The sequence below is a fragment of the Cupressus sempervirens genome, chromosome 8 (genome assembly GCF_028749045.1).
Source record: "Cupressus sempervirens isolate cs-2001-9-10 chromosome 8, ASM2874904v1, whole genome shotgun sequence".
Classification (NCBI taxonomy): Eukaryota; Viridiplantae; Streptophyta; class Pinopsida; order Cupressales; family Cupressaceae; genus Cupressus; species Cupressus sempervirens.
The window spans coordinates 674,032,487-674,051,418 of record NC_143125.1 but is presented as its reverse complement, the minus strand read 5'-3'; positions in this window follow the sequence as shown (position 1 = coordinate 674,051,418).

The following is an 18,932-nucleotide window of genomic DNA, read 5'->3' as shown; positions in this document are numbered from 1 at the left end:
TTAATTAAACAAAGTTATTTAACTAAATGAGAAGCCATTCCTAATTAATTAAATGAAGTTATTTAATTAAATACGAAAAGTGACTTTAATTAATTAAAGTTTACTTAATTAAATAGAAAAAGTAATTATGAGAGCATATCTCATTTTATTAAATTAAATATCTCAACAAAATCTCTCTTCAGTTGAAAAAGGGAAATTTCTATTTCACTATTGATCAGAAATGAGTTAAATCAGTTAACTCCTTTTTCTACTCAAATTGAATCAGTTAACTCCTTATTTTGCTCAAATTAAATCTGTCTACTCCCTTTAATTTGGAAATCTCCCTTTCTGAGTGAACTTCATTTTTAATCCTGACTGTTGATTGAAATCGATCTCAACCATTGATGAATTCTAGGAAAGTCTATTTAAGAGACCCTCATCTCTTAATTTTGAAAGGTTGAATGAGAATTTGTATCGAATTGTTGTTGGAATTCATACGCACATTTTCTAATATTCACAAACGTAAAGATCAAGCTTGACCAAAAGTTGACTAGATTTAATACGGTTGACTTGAGTTGACTAGTTTCAAAAAAAAATTTAAATAATTAAATGCAATTATTTAATTAAATGGAGTACTTACTTCTAATTAATTAAAAAAAGTTATTTAATTAAATGAGAAGCCATTCCTAATTAATTAAATGAAGTTATTTAATTAAATAAAGAAAGTGTCTCTAATTAATTAAAGATTACTTAATTAAATAGAAAAAGTAATTATGAGAGCATATCTCATTTTATTAAATCAAATATCTAAACAAAATCTCTCTTCAATTCAGAAAGGGAAATTTTCAATTACTTATTGATAAAAAATGAGTTAAATGAGTTAACTCTTTTTTCTACTCAAATTGAATCAGTTAACTCCTTATTTTACTCAAATTAAATCTGTTAACTCCCTTTAATATGGAAATCTCTCTTTATGACTGAACTTCACCATTAATCCCGATCGTTGATTGAAATCGATCTCAACAGTTTCGAAAAAAAATTTTAAATAATTAAACAAAATTATTTAATTAAATGGAGTACTTACTTCTAATTAAATAAACAAAGTTATTTAATTAAATGAGAAACCAATCCTAATTAATTAAATGAAGTTATTTAATTAAATAAGAAAAGTGTCTCTAATTAGTTAAAGATCACTTAATTAAATAGAAAAAGTAATTATGAGAGCATATCTCATTTTATTAAATTAAATATGTCAACAAAATCTCTTTTTAGTTGAAAAAGAGAAATTTTCAGTTCACTATTGATCAAAAATGAGTTAAATAAGTTAACTCTTTTTTCTACTCAAATTAAATCAATTAACTCCTTATTTTACTCAAATTAAATCTATTTACTCCCTTTAATTTGGAAATCTCCATTTATGACTGAACTTCACCTTTAATCTTGACTGTTGTTTGAAATCAATCTCAACCGTCGATAAATTCTAGGAAAGTCTATTTAAGAGACCCTCATCTCTTAATTTTGAAAGGTTGAATGAGAATTTGCATCAAATTGTTGCGAAAATTCATACTCACATTTGCTCATATTCACATACGCAAACATCAAGCTTGACCAAAAGTTGACTAGATTTAACAACGGTTGACTTGAGTTGACTAGTTTCAAAAAAAAATTTGAAATAATTAAACGCAATTATTTAATTAAATGGAGTACTTACTTCTAATTAATTAAACAAAGTTATTTAATTAAATGAGAAGCCATTTCTAATTAATTAAATGAAATTATTTAATTAAATAAAGAAAGTGTCTCTAATTAATTAAATATTACTTAATTAAATAGAAAAAGTAATTATGAGAGCATATCTCATTTTATTAAATTAAATATCTGAACAAAATCTCTCTTCAGTTCAAAAAGGGAAATTTTCAATTCACTATTGATCAAAAATGAGTTAAATCAGTTAACTCCTTTTTCTACTCAAATTGAATGAGTTAACTCCTTTCACTCAAATTAAATCTGTTAACTCCCTTTAATTTGGAAATCTCCTTTTATGACTGAACTTCACCATTAATCCCGATCATTGATTGAAATCGATCTCAACAGTTGATGAATTCTAGGAAAGTCTATTTAAAAGACACTCATGTCTTCATTTTGAAAGGTTGAATGAGAATTTTCATCAAATTGTTGCTGGAATTCATACTCACATATTTTCATATTCACATACGCAAAGATCAAGTTTGACCAAAAGTAGACTAGATTTAACCACGGTTGACTAGTTTCGAAAAGAATTTTTAAATAATTAAAAAATTTATTTAATTAAATGGAGTACTTACTTCTAATTAATTAAACATAGTTATTTAATTAAATGTGAAGGCATTCCTAATTAATTAAATGAAGTTGTTTAATTAAATAAGAAAAGTGTCTTTAATTAATTAAAGATTACTTAATTAAATAAAAAAAGTAATTATGAGAGCATATCTCATTTTATTAAATTAAATATCTCAACAAAATCTCTCTTCAGTTCAAAAAAGGAAATTTCTAGTTCACTATTGATCAAAAATGAGTTAAATGAGTTAACTCCTTTTTCTTATCAAATTGAATTAGTTAACTCTTTATTTTACTCAAAATAAATCTGTTCACTCACTTTAATTTGGAAATCTCTCTTTATGACTGAACTTGACCTTTAATCCCGACCGTTGATTGAAATCGATCTCAACCGTCGATGAATTTCAGGAAATTCTATTTAAGAGACTCTCATATCTTCATTTTGAAATGTTGAATGAGAATTTGCATCGAATTGTTACTGAAATTCATACTCACATTTTCTCATATTCACATACGCAAAGATCAAGTTTGACCAAAAGTGTACCAGATTTAACCACAGTTGACTTGAGTTGACTAGTTTCGAAAAGAATTTTGAAATAATTAAACTTAATTATTTAATTAAATGGAGTAATTACTTCTAATTAATTAAACAAAGTTATTTAATTAAATGAGAAGCCATTCCTAATTAATTAAATGAAGTTATTTAATTAAATAACAAAAGTGACTCTAATTAATTAAAGATTACTTAATTAAATAGAAAAAGTAATTAAGAGAGCATATCTCATTTTATTAAATTAAATATCTCAACAAAATCTCTCTTCAGTTGAAAAAGGAAAATTTCTATTTCACTATTGATAAAAAATGGGTTAAATCAGTTAACTCCTTTTTTTTCTTAAATTGAATCAGTTAACTCTTTATTTTACTCAAATTAAATTAGTTAACTCCTTTTAATTTGGAAATCTCTCTTTATGACTGAACTTCACCTTTAATCTTGACCGTTGATTGAAATCGATCTCAACTGTTGATGAATTCCAGGAAAGTCTATTTAAGAGACCCTCATCTCTTAATTTTGAAAAGTTGAATGAGAATTTGCATCGAATTGTTGCTGAAATTCATACTCACATTTGCTCATATTCACATACGCAAAGATCAAGTTTGACCAAAAGTTGACCAGATTTTACCGCGGTTGACTTGAGTTGACTAGTTTCGAAAAGAATTTTGAAATAATTAAACTTAATTATTTAAATAAACGGAGTAATTACTTTTAATTAATTAAACAAAGTTATTTAATTAAATGAGAAGCCATTCCTAATTAATTAAATGAAGTTATTTAATTAAATAAGAAAAGTGGCTCTAATTAATTAAAAATTACTTAATTAAATAAAAAAAAGTAATTAAGAGAGCATATCTCATTTTATTAAATTAAATATCTCAACAAAATCTCTCTTAAGTTGAAAAAGGAAAATTTCTATTTCACTATTGATAAAAAATGAGTTAAATGAGTTTACTCCTTTTTCTACTCAAATTGAATCAGTTAACTCCTTATTTTACTCAAATTAAATCTGTCTACTCCTTTTAATTTTGAAATCTCCCTTTATGACTGAACTTCACTTTTAATCCTGACTGTTGATTAAAATCGATCTCAACCGTTGATGAATTCTAGGAAAGTCTATTTAAGAGACCCTCATCTCTTAATTTTGAAAGGTTGAATGAGAATTTGCATCGAATTGTTGCTGGAATTCATACGCACATTTTCTCATATTCACATACGAAAAGATCAAGCTTGACCAAAAGTTGACTAGATTTAACACGGTTGACTTGAGTTGACTAGTTTCAAAATTTTTTTTAAATAATTAAACGCAATTATTTAATTAAATGGAGTACTTACTTCTAATTAATTAAACAGAGTTATTTAATTAAATGAGAAGCCATTCCTAATTAATTAAATGAAGTTATTTAATTAAATAAAGAAAGTGTCTCTAATTAATTAAAGATTACTTAATTAAATAGAAAAAGTAATTATGAGAGCATATCTCATTTTATTAAATTAAATATCTGAACAAAATCTCTCTTCAGTTCAGAAAGTGAAATTTTCAATTCACTATTGATAAAAAATGAGTTAAATGAGTTAACTCTTTTTTCTACTCAAATTGAATCAGTTAACTCCTTATTTTACTCAAATTAAATCTGTTAACTCCCTTTAATTTGGAAATCTCCCTTTATGACTGAACTTCACCATTAATCTCGATCATTGATTGAAATCGATCTCAACAGTTGATGAATTCTAGAAAAGTATATTTAAGAGACCCTCATCTCTTCATTTTAAAAGGTTGAACGAGAATTTTAATCGAATTGTTTTTAAAATTCATGCTCACATTTGCTCATATTCACATACGCAAAGATCATGTTTGACCAAAAGTTGACCAGATTTAACCACGGTTGACTAGTTTCGAAAAGAATTTTTAAATAATTAAACAAAATTATTTAATTAAATAGATTAATTACTTCTAACTAATTAAACAAAGTTATTTAAATAAATGAGAAGCCATTCCTAATTAATTAAATGAAGTTATTTAATTAAATAAGAAAAGTGACTCTAATTAATTAAAGATTACTTAATTAAATAGAAAAAGTAATTATGAGAGCATATCTCATTTTATTAAATTAAATATCTCAACAAAATCTCTCTTCAGTTGAAAAAGGGAAATTTCTATTTCACTATTGATCAGAAATGAGTTAAATCAGTTAACTCCTTTTTCTACTCAAATTGAATCAGTTAACTCCTTATTTTACTCAAATTAAATCTGTCTACTCCCTTTAATTTGGAAATCTCCCTTTATGACTGAACTTCACTTTTAATCCTGACTATTGATTGAAATCGATCTCAACCGTTGATGAATTCTGGGAAAGTCTATTTAAGAGACCCTCATCTCTTAATTTTGAAAGGTTGAATGAGAATTTGTATCGAATTGTTGCTATAATTCATACGCACATTTTCTCATATTCACAAACGTAAAGATCAAGCTTGACCAAAAGTTGACTAGATTTAATTAAATGGAGTGCTTAGTTCTAATTAATTAAAAAAAGTTATTTAATTAAATGAGAAGCCACTCCTAATTAATTAAATGAAGTTATTTAATTAAATAAATTGTTGCTGGAATTCATACTCACATTTGCTCATATTCACATACGCAAACATCAAGCTTGACCAAAAGTTCACCAGATTTAACCACGGTTGACTTGAGTTGACTAGTTTCGAAAAGAATTTTAAAGTAATTAAACGAAATTATTTAATTAAATAGAGTAATTACTTATAATTAATTAAACAAAGTTATTTAATTAAATGAGAAGCCATTCCTAATTAATTAAATGAAGTTATTTAATTAAATAAGAAAAGTGTCTCTAATTAATTAAAGATTACTTAATTAAATAGAAAAAGTAATTATGAGAGCATCTCTCATTTTATTAAATTAAATATCTCAACAAAATCTCTCTTCAGTTGAAAAAGGAAAATTTCCAATTCACTATTGATCAGAAATGAGTTGAATCAGTTAACTCCCTTCAATTCATACTCACATTTGCTCATATTCACATGCGCAAAGATCAAGTTTGACCAAAAGTTGACCAGATTTAACCACAGTTGACTTGAGTTGACTAGTTTCAAAAAGAATTTTGAAATAATTAAATAAAATTATTTAATTAAATGGAGTACTTACTTCTAATTAATTAAATAAAGTTATTTAATTAAATGAGAAGCCATTCCTAATTAATCAAATGAAATTATTTAATTAAATAAAGAAGGTGTCTCTAATTAATTAAAGATTACTTAATTAAATAGAAAAAGTAATTATGAGAGCATATCTCATTTTATTAAATTAAATATCTCAACAAAATCTCCCTTCAGTTCAGAAAGGGAAATTTTCAGTTCACTATTGATCAAAAATGAGTTAAATCAGTTAAATCCTTTTTCTACTCAAATTGAATCAGTTAACTCCTTATTTTACTCAAATTAAATCTGTTAACTCGCTTTAATTTGGAAATCTCCCTTTATGACTGAACTTCACGATTAATCTCGATCGTTGATTGAAATCGATTTCAACAGTTGATGAATTCTAGGAAATTCTATTTAAGAGACCCTCATCTCTTCATTTTGGAAGGTTGAATGAGAATTTCCATTGAATTGTTGTTGGAAATCATACTCACATTTGCTCATATTCACATACACAAAGATCAAGTTTGACCAAAAGTTGATCAGATTTAACCACGGTTGACTAGTTTCAAATTTATTTTTAAATAATTAAACAAAATTATTTAACTAAATGGAGTACTTACTTCTAATTAATTAAACAAAGTTATTTAATTAAATGAGAAGCCATTCCTAATTAATTAAATGAAGTTATTTAATTAAATAAGAAAAGTGTTTGTAATTAATTAAAGATTACTTAATTAAATAGAAAAAGTAATTATGAGAGCATATCTCATTTTATTAAATTAAATATCTCAACAAAATCTGTCTTCAGTTCAAAAAGGAAAATTTTCAGTTCACTATTGATCAGAAATGAGTTCGATCAGTTAACTCCTTTTTCTACTCAAATTGAATCAGTTAACTCCTTATTTTACTCAAATTAAATCCGTTAACTCCCTTTAATTTGGAAATCTCCCTTTATGACTGAACTTCACCTTTAATCCTGACCGTTGATTGAAATCAATCTCAACCGTTGATGAATTCCAGGAAAGTTTATTTAAGAGACCCTCATCTCTTCATTTTGAAAGGTTGAATGAGAATTTGCATTGAATTGTTGTTGAAATTCATACTCACATTTGCTCATATTCACATACGCAAAGATCAAGTTTGACCAAAAGTTGACCAGACTTAACCACGGTTGACTTGAGTTGACTAGTTTCGAAAAGAATTTTGAAATAATTAAATGAAATTATTTAATTAAATGGAGTACTTACTTCTAATTAATTAAACAAAGTTGTTTAATTAAATGAGAAGTCATTCCTAATTAATTAAATGAAGTTATTTAATTAAATAAGAAAAGTGTCTCTAATTAATTAAATATTATTTAATTAAATAGAAAAAGTAATTATGAGAGCATATCTCATTTTATTAAATTAAATATCTCAACAAAATCTCTCTTCAGTTCAAAAAGGGAAATTTTTAGTTCACTATTGATCAAAAATGAGTAAATGAGTTAACTCCTTTTTCTACTCAAATTGAATCAGTTAACTCCTTATTTTACTCAAATTAAATATATTAACTCCCTTTAATTTGGAAATCTCCTTTTATGATTGAACTTCACCTTTAATACTTACCGTTGATTGAAATCGATCTCAACCATTGATGAATTCCAAGAAAGTCTATTTAAGAGACCGTCATCTCTTCATTTTGAAAGGTTGAATTAGAATTTGTATCGAATTGTTGCTGGAATTCATACTCACATTTGCTCATATTCACATACACAAATATCAAGTTTGACCAAAAGTGGACCAGATTTAACCACGGTTGACTTGATGTCATGCCCAAACTACGAGGGCAAAAACACACAATTTTTTTTGTTTTAAATTATAATTATTAATTAAAGTGCTCTAAGTTGAAATGATTGAGATAACATTGCAAGTACAGGTTCTCTACATTACCTCTTAAGCTCAAAATCCTGAGGAAGAAAATATATAAAAATTTGCTAAGCATTTTAAATTTATAATTATTACTAACTAAAATTTAAGGAAAGACATATAAACTTATTTACTCATTCAAACACTTAACAAAAAAAAAAACTTAACTAAATACACTTAATCAAATAAATAACCACTAGCTAAATATAAATCAATAATACATTTAAACTAGTTTAAAATCATATTTGTATAGAACTAAAGTTACACAAATTTAAATGATTATAGAACCTATGAATTTATATTAATTTAACATGATACTATATTCATAACAAATCTAAACTTATCGTTATAATTCTATTACAATCACAAATCAAGTACCAAATTTAATTAATAGTAAATTTAAACTGTATTCGCAACTAAATTATATTACCATAAATATTTAGAAATACTAACAAATTTAAAATTTGAACTATAATACATTTAATTTTAATTTAACACTAAACTAACTTAATTTATAACTAACTTTAAAACAAAAACTTTAAAGTAACACAAATATTCTAACATACTTTTAATACCGCTAATATTATCAAATAAATAGAAAAAAACATGAAACTAAAATCTTATTAATCTAAAGCTAAGATAAAATGTTATTACAATCTAATTGAAACTACCACAAATTCTAATGCTAACCCTACATAAAATACGCTCACAACTTAAATATTAAATTAACTTAATCCCTATACTAAACTAAAACTAATCCTAACACTAATACTAATACAAAATTTAAATCTATAAATAACAATTTAAACAAAAAAACTATCATTACTAACACACCTAGACTAACCTAAACCTACCACTAACCCTTAACACTGCTAACTTAACTCTTAACCCCCCCCTTAAAAACTATTTCCCACCCCTAACCCAACGTGCCCCACCCCACTTCCCAAGACCTACGTGTTGCTCAAGGTCTGTGCGCTGCAGGCCTTGTCTCCCCCTTCACGTCCCCTTGCATGAGTGAAGGTAGTGAAACCAAAAGTGGAAACATGGGGAAAGGGAAAAGGGTGGGTGGCAAGCAATGAAGGAAAGATAAATTTTTTTTTTTAAAAAAAAAACTATACTTGCTCTCCCAAGACATGACGTGCCTTATGTGGCATGCTGACCAAAGTACCTTGCCCACGCCGAGCCCTTAGGGTTAGAGGAAAAAGGTAAGAGAAAAGTTAATTAAGTGGGTAGAGATTGAATTTCATAATGGTTTAGAATTTGAAAAGAACATAGGGTTCCAGGCTAGCTTTGCTTCCTAGCTACTAAGGATTAATGCAAAAGTTTTATGGTTGAAGATTAACAACAACCATGTATTGAATTACTTTCAATTTTCAAAGGTAATTGATTTATATTCTTTTTATATGAATTAATATTAGATTTCAATTGCAAGTCAAAGGAATAATATAGAGAATATTCTCTTTGGTCCAAGAAGGAATTTAATTTTTCTCCATGTATTTTCCAAAGAGGTTTTTCACTCCTGGAGATGCAATTTTTTTTGAAGCCCATTTTAGACTAAGTGTTGGCATATTACTTTGCTATATTTATATTATCTTAATAGTACACTCTTCCCTAAGGATTACATGAATCCTAACAAACATACTAACAAGGATGAAAACAAGGTTTATAATTTCTCCTTCTCTCCAATAATCTAAGTTTTATCAATCATACTATATTCAAGGTGTGTGTTCATGCTTTAAAAATTCAAGGAGATCCATAATCTCTTAGTCCAAATGATTTGTTCATAAGGAAATTTAACAAAGAAGAGATAATTTGAGATCTCAAATTAGGAATCCTAATTCATCCAATACTTATACATCAACTTGGAAGTTTCATCATATCAAACTCTCTTCATTAACAAATTAAAAACTTGAAATATCACAATTCAAGACATTATCTATGATTCTAATTTCTCACCTATATATACACATTTATTTTTTTTGAAATCACATGAGAACAATGCAAGGAGATTCCCATAATCGTTTCCTTTATCTATTATTCATCCTATTTTGATGAGCATCCATACAACTGAACATTATGATTAAATCTTATGAGTAGAAAATATACTCAACCATTATTTTATTGGCTAACTTGATTCAAAGGCTCAGCTGGGAAAGAATCAAGAAGAAAACCCGGCTTCATTGCCAATCGAACAAAGTTTTGAGATACAATTTACATAGGATTTCAATCCTGAATTACAACAATTAAATAAAATTTCTTTCATGACCTTCAACAAGGGTTCCATATCTAATTCTGCAACACATTTCTACGAACCGAGGAGGAAACAAAATCTGATCAGGTGATAACAAGCATGACCAAGAAACAAATCAAGCATGAATATTCATACAAGGTTTACACAATGGGATTCACAATGAATCAAAACTAGGGAAAGGTGGATTCTTCCAACCAAGAGAAGTCGAGCAGATGCCCAATCGGGGCTATATACCAAGAACTTCCGTTCTTCCATTTCAACATACCATAATCATACAAGGTTTGTGCTAACAGGTAGGGGCCCATAACACCCTATCCTTTCTCCCTCTTCTCATCTTGAGAAGAGACTCTACACTGGTTGAAGTCCGACTAAACAGACCTTTCCCAAAATTGGTCACTTCTGCCCTCTCCAAGGGTAAGTAATACCAAAACACCCATGCAAGAAAAAAATCTCAAAATTGCAACAAAAACATGAAAAAAAATCATCCAAAATAACATGGTTTTCAAATCTTCCCAACATACCCACAAACATACAAACATTGAAACAACAAACAGGTAAAGCATGAAACTAGAAAGAAATCTAAACAAGGGAGATGGGAATTCCAACCTTCAAAAAGAGGTAATGGCAATGAACAATTTTGAGTAGACCTTCCCTTTTCTTGCTTCAATCTTCAAGAACTCCTCTCTAAATGTAGAGATTGGGTAACAACCTCCACAAGTCCAAGAAGGACCTCTAAATAGGCCTCCAACTCAACCACCCAAGGGCTCAATAACTACCCCCACCCACTGGTAGTTCTAGAAACTCCTAACTCAACCTACACTATGGTTAAACCCTAAGTGGATATGAGGTGAGGTAACTCAAGATAACCATGGTCAATTTTCGCACAAAGGTAAAAAGAGACTTTTTGAGTGACCTCAAAAGTCAATAAAAGGGGATTAGGGGTTGGAAACGACCCCTAACCCATACCCATACCCTTTGGGTATAATTATATCAAGTTTTAAGCCTTAGGAAAGAGGTTTAGAACCAAACAAAATCTAGAAATAAAATAGGACCATCTAACTACTCTAACATTGTAGATTAAACACTAATTTGGATTAAGGGATGACTAACCTCAATTAAGAACCCAATTAGCAAACTGACAACAAATAAACCAACTTGGGTCCAAAGGTTAAACAACTAACCCTAAATAGCACAATAAAGTACATAAACACTTTACGAGTGTCAAGCGACACTAAAAGAACATAATTACGAATATTAACATTCACTGAACAATGAAGATACATACATACATCTCACAGTACAATACGTGAATTACGAACAACAAAGTTTCCAAAATTAGCACATAGAGAATAGTTTTGTTCCTCTGTCAGTTTCCTCGACTAAAATATCTACACACTCATTGCACACATTAGTAGTCCCAAATATCACATGTACATATATACATATTAGAAATTCACATAAATTGAAACATACATCAATCAGAGTTTCTTTCATCTTACTTAATTCTTAACCATTAAAAAAAAATCTCTTAAATCAAAGTATCAATCGTACATTTACCGATTTCATACACATACATATATATAAAAAATTACATGAAAAACATCAATATATCTGAAAGTAACACCACATAATATTAAATAATATAATATGTTCTAAGTATCAGATAATGTCTTGACATCTCGAGTCGTGAGCGCCAAAATGATAAAATAACAACTAAGGCTATGAAGGGTCAGGGCGACGCCTCACACTTGAGTTGACTAGTTTCGAAATTTTTTTTGAAATAATTAAAAGAAATTATTTAAATAAATGAAGTACTTACTTCTAATTAATTAAACAAAATTATTTAATTAAATGAGAAGCCATTCCTAATTAATTGAATAAACTTATTTAATTAAATAAGAAAAGTGTCTCTAATTAACTAAAGATTATTTAATTAAATAGAAAAAGTAATTATGAGAGCATATCTCATTTTATTAAATTAAATATCTCAACAAAATCTCTCTTTAGTTCAAAAAGGGAGATTTCCAGTTCACCATTGATTAAAAATGAGTTAAATCAGTTAAATCCTTTTTCTACTCAAATTGAATCAGTTAACTCCTTATTTTACTGAAATTAAATCTGTTAACTCCCTTTCATTTGGAAATCTCACTTTATGATTGAACTTCACCTTTAATCCTGACCGTTGATTGAAATCGATCTCAACCGTTGATGAATTCCAGGAAAGTCTATTTAAGAGACCCTCATCTCTTCATTTTGAAAGATTGAATGAGAATTTGCATCGAATTATTGCTGGAATTCATACTCACATTGGCTCATATTCACATACACAAAGATCAAGTTTGACCAAAAGTTGACCAGATTTAACCACGGTTGACTTGAGTTGACTAGTTTCGAAAAGAATTTTGAAATAATTAAACAAAATTATTTAATTAAATGGAGTACTTTCTTCTAATTAATTAAACAAAGTTATTTAATTAAATGAGAACCCATTCCTAATTAATTAAATGAAGTTATTTAATTAAATAAGAAATGTGTATATAATTCATTAAAGATTATTTAATTAAATAGAACAAGTAATTATGAGAGCATATCTCATTTTATTAAATTAAATATCTCATCAAAATCTCTCTTCAGTTCAAAAAGAGAAATTTTCAGTTCACTATTGATAAAAAATGAGTTAAATCAATTAACTACTTTTTCTACTCAAATTGAATCAGTTAGCTCCTTATTTTACTGAAATTAAATCTGTTAACTCCCTTTAATTTGGAAATCTCCCTTTATAATTGAACTTCACTTTTAAATCTTGACCGTTGATTGAAATCGATCTCAACCGTTGATAAAGTCCAGGAAAGTCTATTTAAGAGACCCTCATCTTTTTATTTTGAAAGGTTGAATGAGAATTTGCATCGAATTGTTGCTGGAATTCATACTCACATTTGCTCATATTCACATACGCAAATATCAAGTTTGACCAAAAGTTGACCACATTTAACCACAGTTGACTTGAGTTGACTAGTTTTGAAAAGAATTTTGAAACAATTAAACAAAATTATTTAATTAAATTAAGTACTTACTTCTAATTAATTCAACAAAGTTATTTAATTAAATGAGAAGCCATTCCTAATTAATTAAATGAAGTTATTTAATTAAATAAGAAAAGTGTCTCTAATTAATTAAATAGAAAAAGTAATTATGAGAGCATATCTCATTTTATTAAATTAAATATCTCAACAAAATCTCTCTTCAGTTCAAAAAGGGAAATTTCTAGTTCACTATTGATAAAAAATGAGTTAAATCAGTTAACTCCTTTTTCTACTCAAATTGAATCAGTTAACCCCTTATTTTACTCAAATTAAATCTGTTAACTCCCTTTAATTTGGAAATCTCCCTTTATGACTGAACTTCACCTTTAAATCTTGACCGTTGATTGAAATCGATCTCAACTGTTGATGAATTCCAAGAAAGTCTATTTAAGAGACCCTCATGTATTCATTTTGAAAGGTTGAATGAGAATTTGCATCGAATTGTTATTGGAATTCATACTCACATTTTCTCATATTAACATATGCAAAGATCAAGTTTGACCAAAAGTTGACCAGATTTAACTACGGTTGACTTGAGTTGACTAGTTTCGAAATTTTTTTAAAAATAATTAAACGAAATTATTTAATTAAATGGAGTACTTCTAATTAATTAAACAAAGTTATTTTATTAAATGAGAAGCCATTTCTAATTAATTAAATGAAGTTATTTAATTAAATATGAAAACTGTCTCTAATTAATTAAAGATTATTTAATTAAATAGAAAGAGTAATTATAAGAGCATATCTCATTTTATTAAATTAAATATCTCAACAAAATCTCTCTTCAATTCAAAAAGGGAAATTTCCAGTTCACTATTGATGAAAAATGAGTTAAATCACTTAACTCCTTTTTCTACTCAAATTGAATCAGTTAACTCCTTATTTTACTCAAATTAAAACTGTTATCTCCCTTTAATTTGGAAAGCTCCCTTTATGACTAAACTTCACCTTTAATACTGACTATTGATTCAAATCGATCTAAACCGTTGATGAATTCCAGGAAAGTCTATTTAAGAGACCGTCATCTCTTCATTTCAAAAGGTTGAATGAGAATTTGCATCGAATTGTTGCTAGAATTCATACTCACATTTGCTCATATTCACATACGCAAAGATCAAGTTTGACCAAAAGTGGACCAAATTTAACCACAGTTGACTTGTGTTGACTAGTTTCGAAAAGAATTTTGAAATAATTAAACAAAATTATTTAATTAAATGGAGTACTTGCTTCTAATTAATTAAGCAAAGTTATTTAATTAAATTAGAAGCCATTCTTAATTAATTAAATGAAGTTATTTAATTAATTAAGAAAAGTTTCTCTAATTAATTGAAGATTATTTAATTAAATAGAAAAAGTAATTATGAGAGCATATCTCATTTTATTAAATTAAATATCTCAACAAAATATCTCTTAAGTTCAAAAAGAAAAATTTTAGAGTTCACTATTGATCAAAACTGAGTAAAATCAGTTAACTACTTTTTCTACTCAAATTGATTTAGTTAACTCCTTATTTTACTCAAATTAAATCTGTTAACTCCCTTTAATTTGGAAATCTCCCTTTATGACTGAACTTCACCTTTAATCCTCACCGTTGATTGAAATCGATCTCAACAGTTGATGAATTTCAGGAAAGTCTATTTAAGAGACCCTCATCTCTTCATTTTGAAAGGTTGAATGAGAATTTGCATCGAATTGTTGCTGGAAATCACACTCACATTTTCTCATATTCACATAAGGAAATATCAAGTTTGACCAAAAGTTGACAAGATTTAACCACAGTTGACTTGTGTTGACTAGTTTCGAAAAGAATTTTGAAATAATTAAACAAAATTATTTAATTAAATAGAGTACTTACTTCTAATTAATTAAAAAAAGTTATTTAATTAAATTAGAAGCCATTCCTAATTAATTAAATGAAGTTATGTAATTAAATAAGAAAAGTGTCTCTAATTAACTAAAGATTATTTAATTAAATAGAAAAAGTAATTATGAGAGCATATCTCATTTTATTAAATTAAATATCTCAACAAAATCTCTCTTCAGTTCAAAAAGAGAAATTTCCAGTTCACTATTGATAAAAAATGAGTTAAATGAGTTAACTACTTTTTCTACTCAAACTGAATCAGTTAACTCCTTATATTACTCAAATTAAATATGTTAACTCCCCTTTATTTGGAAATCTCCCTTTATGACTAAACTTCACCTTTAATCCTGACTGTTGATTGAAATCGATCTCAACTGTTGATAAATTCCAAAAAAGTCTATTTAAGAGATCCCCGTCTCTTCATTTTGAAAGGTTGAATGAGAATTTGCATCGAATTGTTGCTGGAATTCATACTCACATTTGCTCATATTCACATACGCAAAGATCAAGTTTGAGCAAAAGTTGACCAGATTTAACCATGGTTGATTTGAGTTGACTACATTCGAAAAGAATTTTGAAATAATTAAATGAAATTATTTAATTAAATGGGGTACTTACTTCAAATTAATTAAACAAAGTTATTTAATTAAATGAGAAGCCATTCCTAATTAATTAAATGAAGTTGTTTAATTAAATAAGAAAAGTGTCTCTAATTGATTAATGTTTATCTAATTAAATAGAAAAAGTAATTAGGAGAGGATATCTCATTTTAATAAATTAAATATCTCAACTAAATCTCTCTTTAGTTCAAAAAGGGAAATTTCCAGTTTACTATTGATCAAAAATGAGTTAAATCAATTAACTCCTTTTTCTACTCAAATTTAATCATTTAACTCCTTATTTTACTCAAATTAAATCTGTTAACTCTCAATAATTTGGAAATCTCCCTTTATGACTGAACTTCACCTTTAATCTTGACCGTTGATTGAAATCGATTTCAACCGTTGATGAGTTTCAGGAAAGCCTATTTAAGAGACCCTCATCTCTTCATTTTGAAAGGTTGAATGAGAATTTGCATCAAATTGTTGCTGAAATTCATACTCACATTTGCTCATATTCATATACGCAAAGATCAAGTTTGACTAAAAGTTGACCAGATTTAACCACGGTCGAGTTGAGTTGATTAGTTTTGAATTTTTTTTTGAAATAATTAAATGAAATTATTTAATTAAATAGAGTACTTACTTCTAATTAATTAAATAAAGTTATTTAATTAAATGAGAAGCCATTCCTAATTAATTAAATGAAGTTATTTAATTAAATAAGAAAAGTGTCTCTAATTAATTAAAGATTATTTAATTAAATAGAAAAAGTAATTATGAGAGAATATCTCATTTTATTAAATTAAATATCTCAACAAAATCTGTCTTCAGTTCAAAAAGGGAAATTTTCAGTTCATTGTTGATCAAAAATGAGTTAAATCATGGAACTCCTTTTTCTACTCAAATTGAATCAGTTAACTCCTTATTTTACTCAAATTAAATCTGTTAACTCCCTTTAATTTAGAAATCTCCTTTTATGATTGAACTTCACCTTTAATCCTGACCGTTGATTGAAATTGATCTCAACCGTTGATGAATTCTAGGAAAGTCTATTTAAGAGACCCTCATCTCTTCATTTTGAAAGGTTGAATGAGAATTTGCATCGAATTGTTGCTGGAATTCATACTCAAATTTGCTCATATTCACATACGCAAAGATCAAGTTTGACCAAAAGTTGACCAAATTTAACCATGGTTGACTTGAGTTGACTAGCTTCGAAAAGAATTTTAAAATAATTAAACTAAATTATTTAATGAAATGGAGTACTTACTTCTAATTAATTAAACAAAGTTATTTAATCAAATGAGAAGCCATTCCTAATTAATTAAATGAAGGTATTTAATTAAATAAGTAAAGTGTCTCTAATTAATTAAAGATTATTTAATTAAATAGAAAAAGTAATTATGAGAGCATATCTCATTTTATTAAATTAAATATCTCAAGAAAATCTCTCTTCAGTTCAAAAAGAAAAATTTTCAGTTCACTATTGATCAAAAATGAGTTATATCAGTTAACTCCTTTTTCTACTCAAATTGAATCTGTGAACTCCTTATTTTACTCAAGTTAAATCTGTTAACGCCCTTTAATTTGAAAATCTCCCTTGATGATTGAACTTCACCTTTAATCCTGACCGTTGATTGAAATCGATCTTAACTGTTGATGAATTCCAAGAAAGTTTATTTAAAAGACTCTCATCTCTTTATTTTGAAAGGTTGAATGAGAATTTGCATCGAATTGTTGCTAGAATTCATACTCATATTTGCTCATATACACATACGCAAAGATCAAGTTTGACCAAAAGTTGACCAAATTTAACCACAGTTGACTTGAGTTGACCAGTTTCGAAAAGAATTTTGAAATAATTAAACGAAATTATTTAATTAAATGGAGTGCTTGCTTCTAATTAATTAAACAAAGTTATTTAATTAAATCAGAAGCCATTCCGAATTAATTAAATAAAGTTATTTAATTAAATAAGAATTGTGTCTCTAATTAATTAAAGATTATTTAATTAAATAGAAAAAGTAATTATGAGAGCATATCTCATTTTATTAAATTAAATATCTCAACAAAATCTCTCTTCAGTTCAAAAAAGGAAATTTCTTGTTCTCTATTGATCAAAAATAAGTTAAATGAGTTCACTCCTTTTTCTACTCAAATTGAATCAGTTAACTCCTTGTTTTACTCAAATTAAATCTGTTAACTCCCTTTAATTTGGAAATCTCTCTTTATGACTGAACTTCACGTTTAATCCTGACCATTGATTGAAATCGATCTCAACTGTTGATGAATTCCAAGAAAGTCTATTTAAGAGACCTTCATCTCTTCATTTTGAAAGGTTGAATGAGAATTTGCATCGAATTGTTGCTGGAAGTCATACTCACATTTGCTCATATTCACATACACAAAGATCAAGTTTGACCAAAAGTTGACCAGATTTAACCACGGTTGACTTGAGTTGACTAGTTTTGAAAAGAATTATGAAATAATTAAATGTAGTAGTTACTTCTAATTAATTAAACAAAGTTATTTAATTAAATGAGAAGCCATTCCTAATTAATTAAATGAAGTTATTTAATTAAATAGAAAAAGTAATTATGAGAGCATATCTCATTTTATTAAATTAAATATCTCAACAAAATCTCTCTTTAGTTCAAAAAGGGAGATTTCCAGTTCACCATTGATTAAAAATGAGTTAAATCAGTTAAATCCTTTTTCTACTCAAATTGAATCAGTTAACTCCTTATTTTACTGAAATTAAATCTGTTAACTCCCTTTCATTTGGAAATCTCACTTTATGACTGAACTTCACCTTTAATCCTGACCGTTGATTGAAATCGATCTCAACCGTTGATGAATTCTAGGAAAGTCTATTTAAGAGACCCTCATCTCTTCATTTTGAAAGGTCGAATGAGAATTTGCATCGAATTGTTGTGTAGTGTCTGCCCCTAGATCGCATTTCTATTATCATTGTCAATTTTCTTTAGGTTGATTTTATGCTTTGATTAGTTTAGAGATACTGGATTTACAATATTATGATATTATTTCATGTTTTGGATTACATATATATATACTTGTTGATTTTATTTCACATGACGTTAATGATGTCTTAATGATCCTAGTTAGTAAATATGGTTTCTTTCATAAAAATGTTAACATGTTGTCTTTAATGATGATTATGTTGTATTGATAGAGATGCATTATTATACGTACGCATT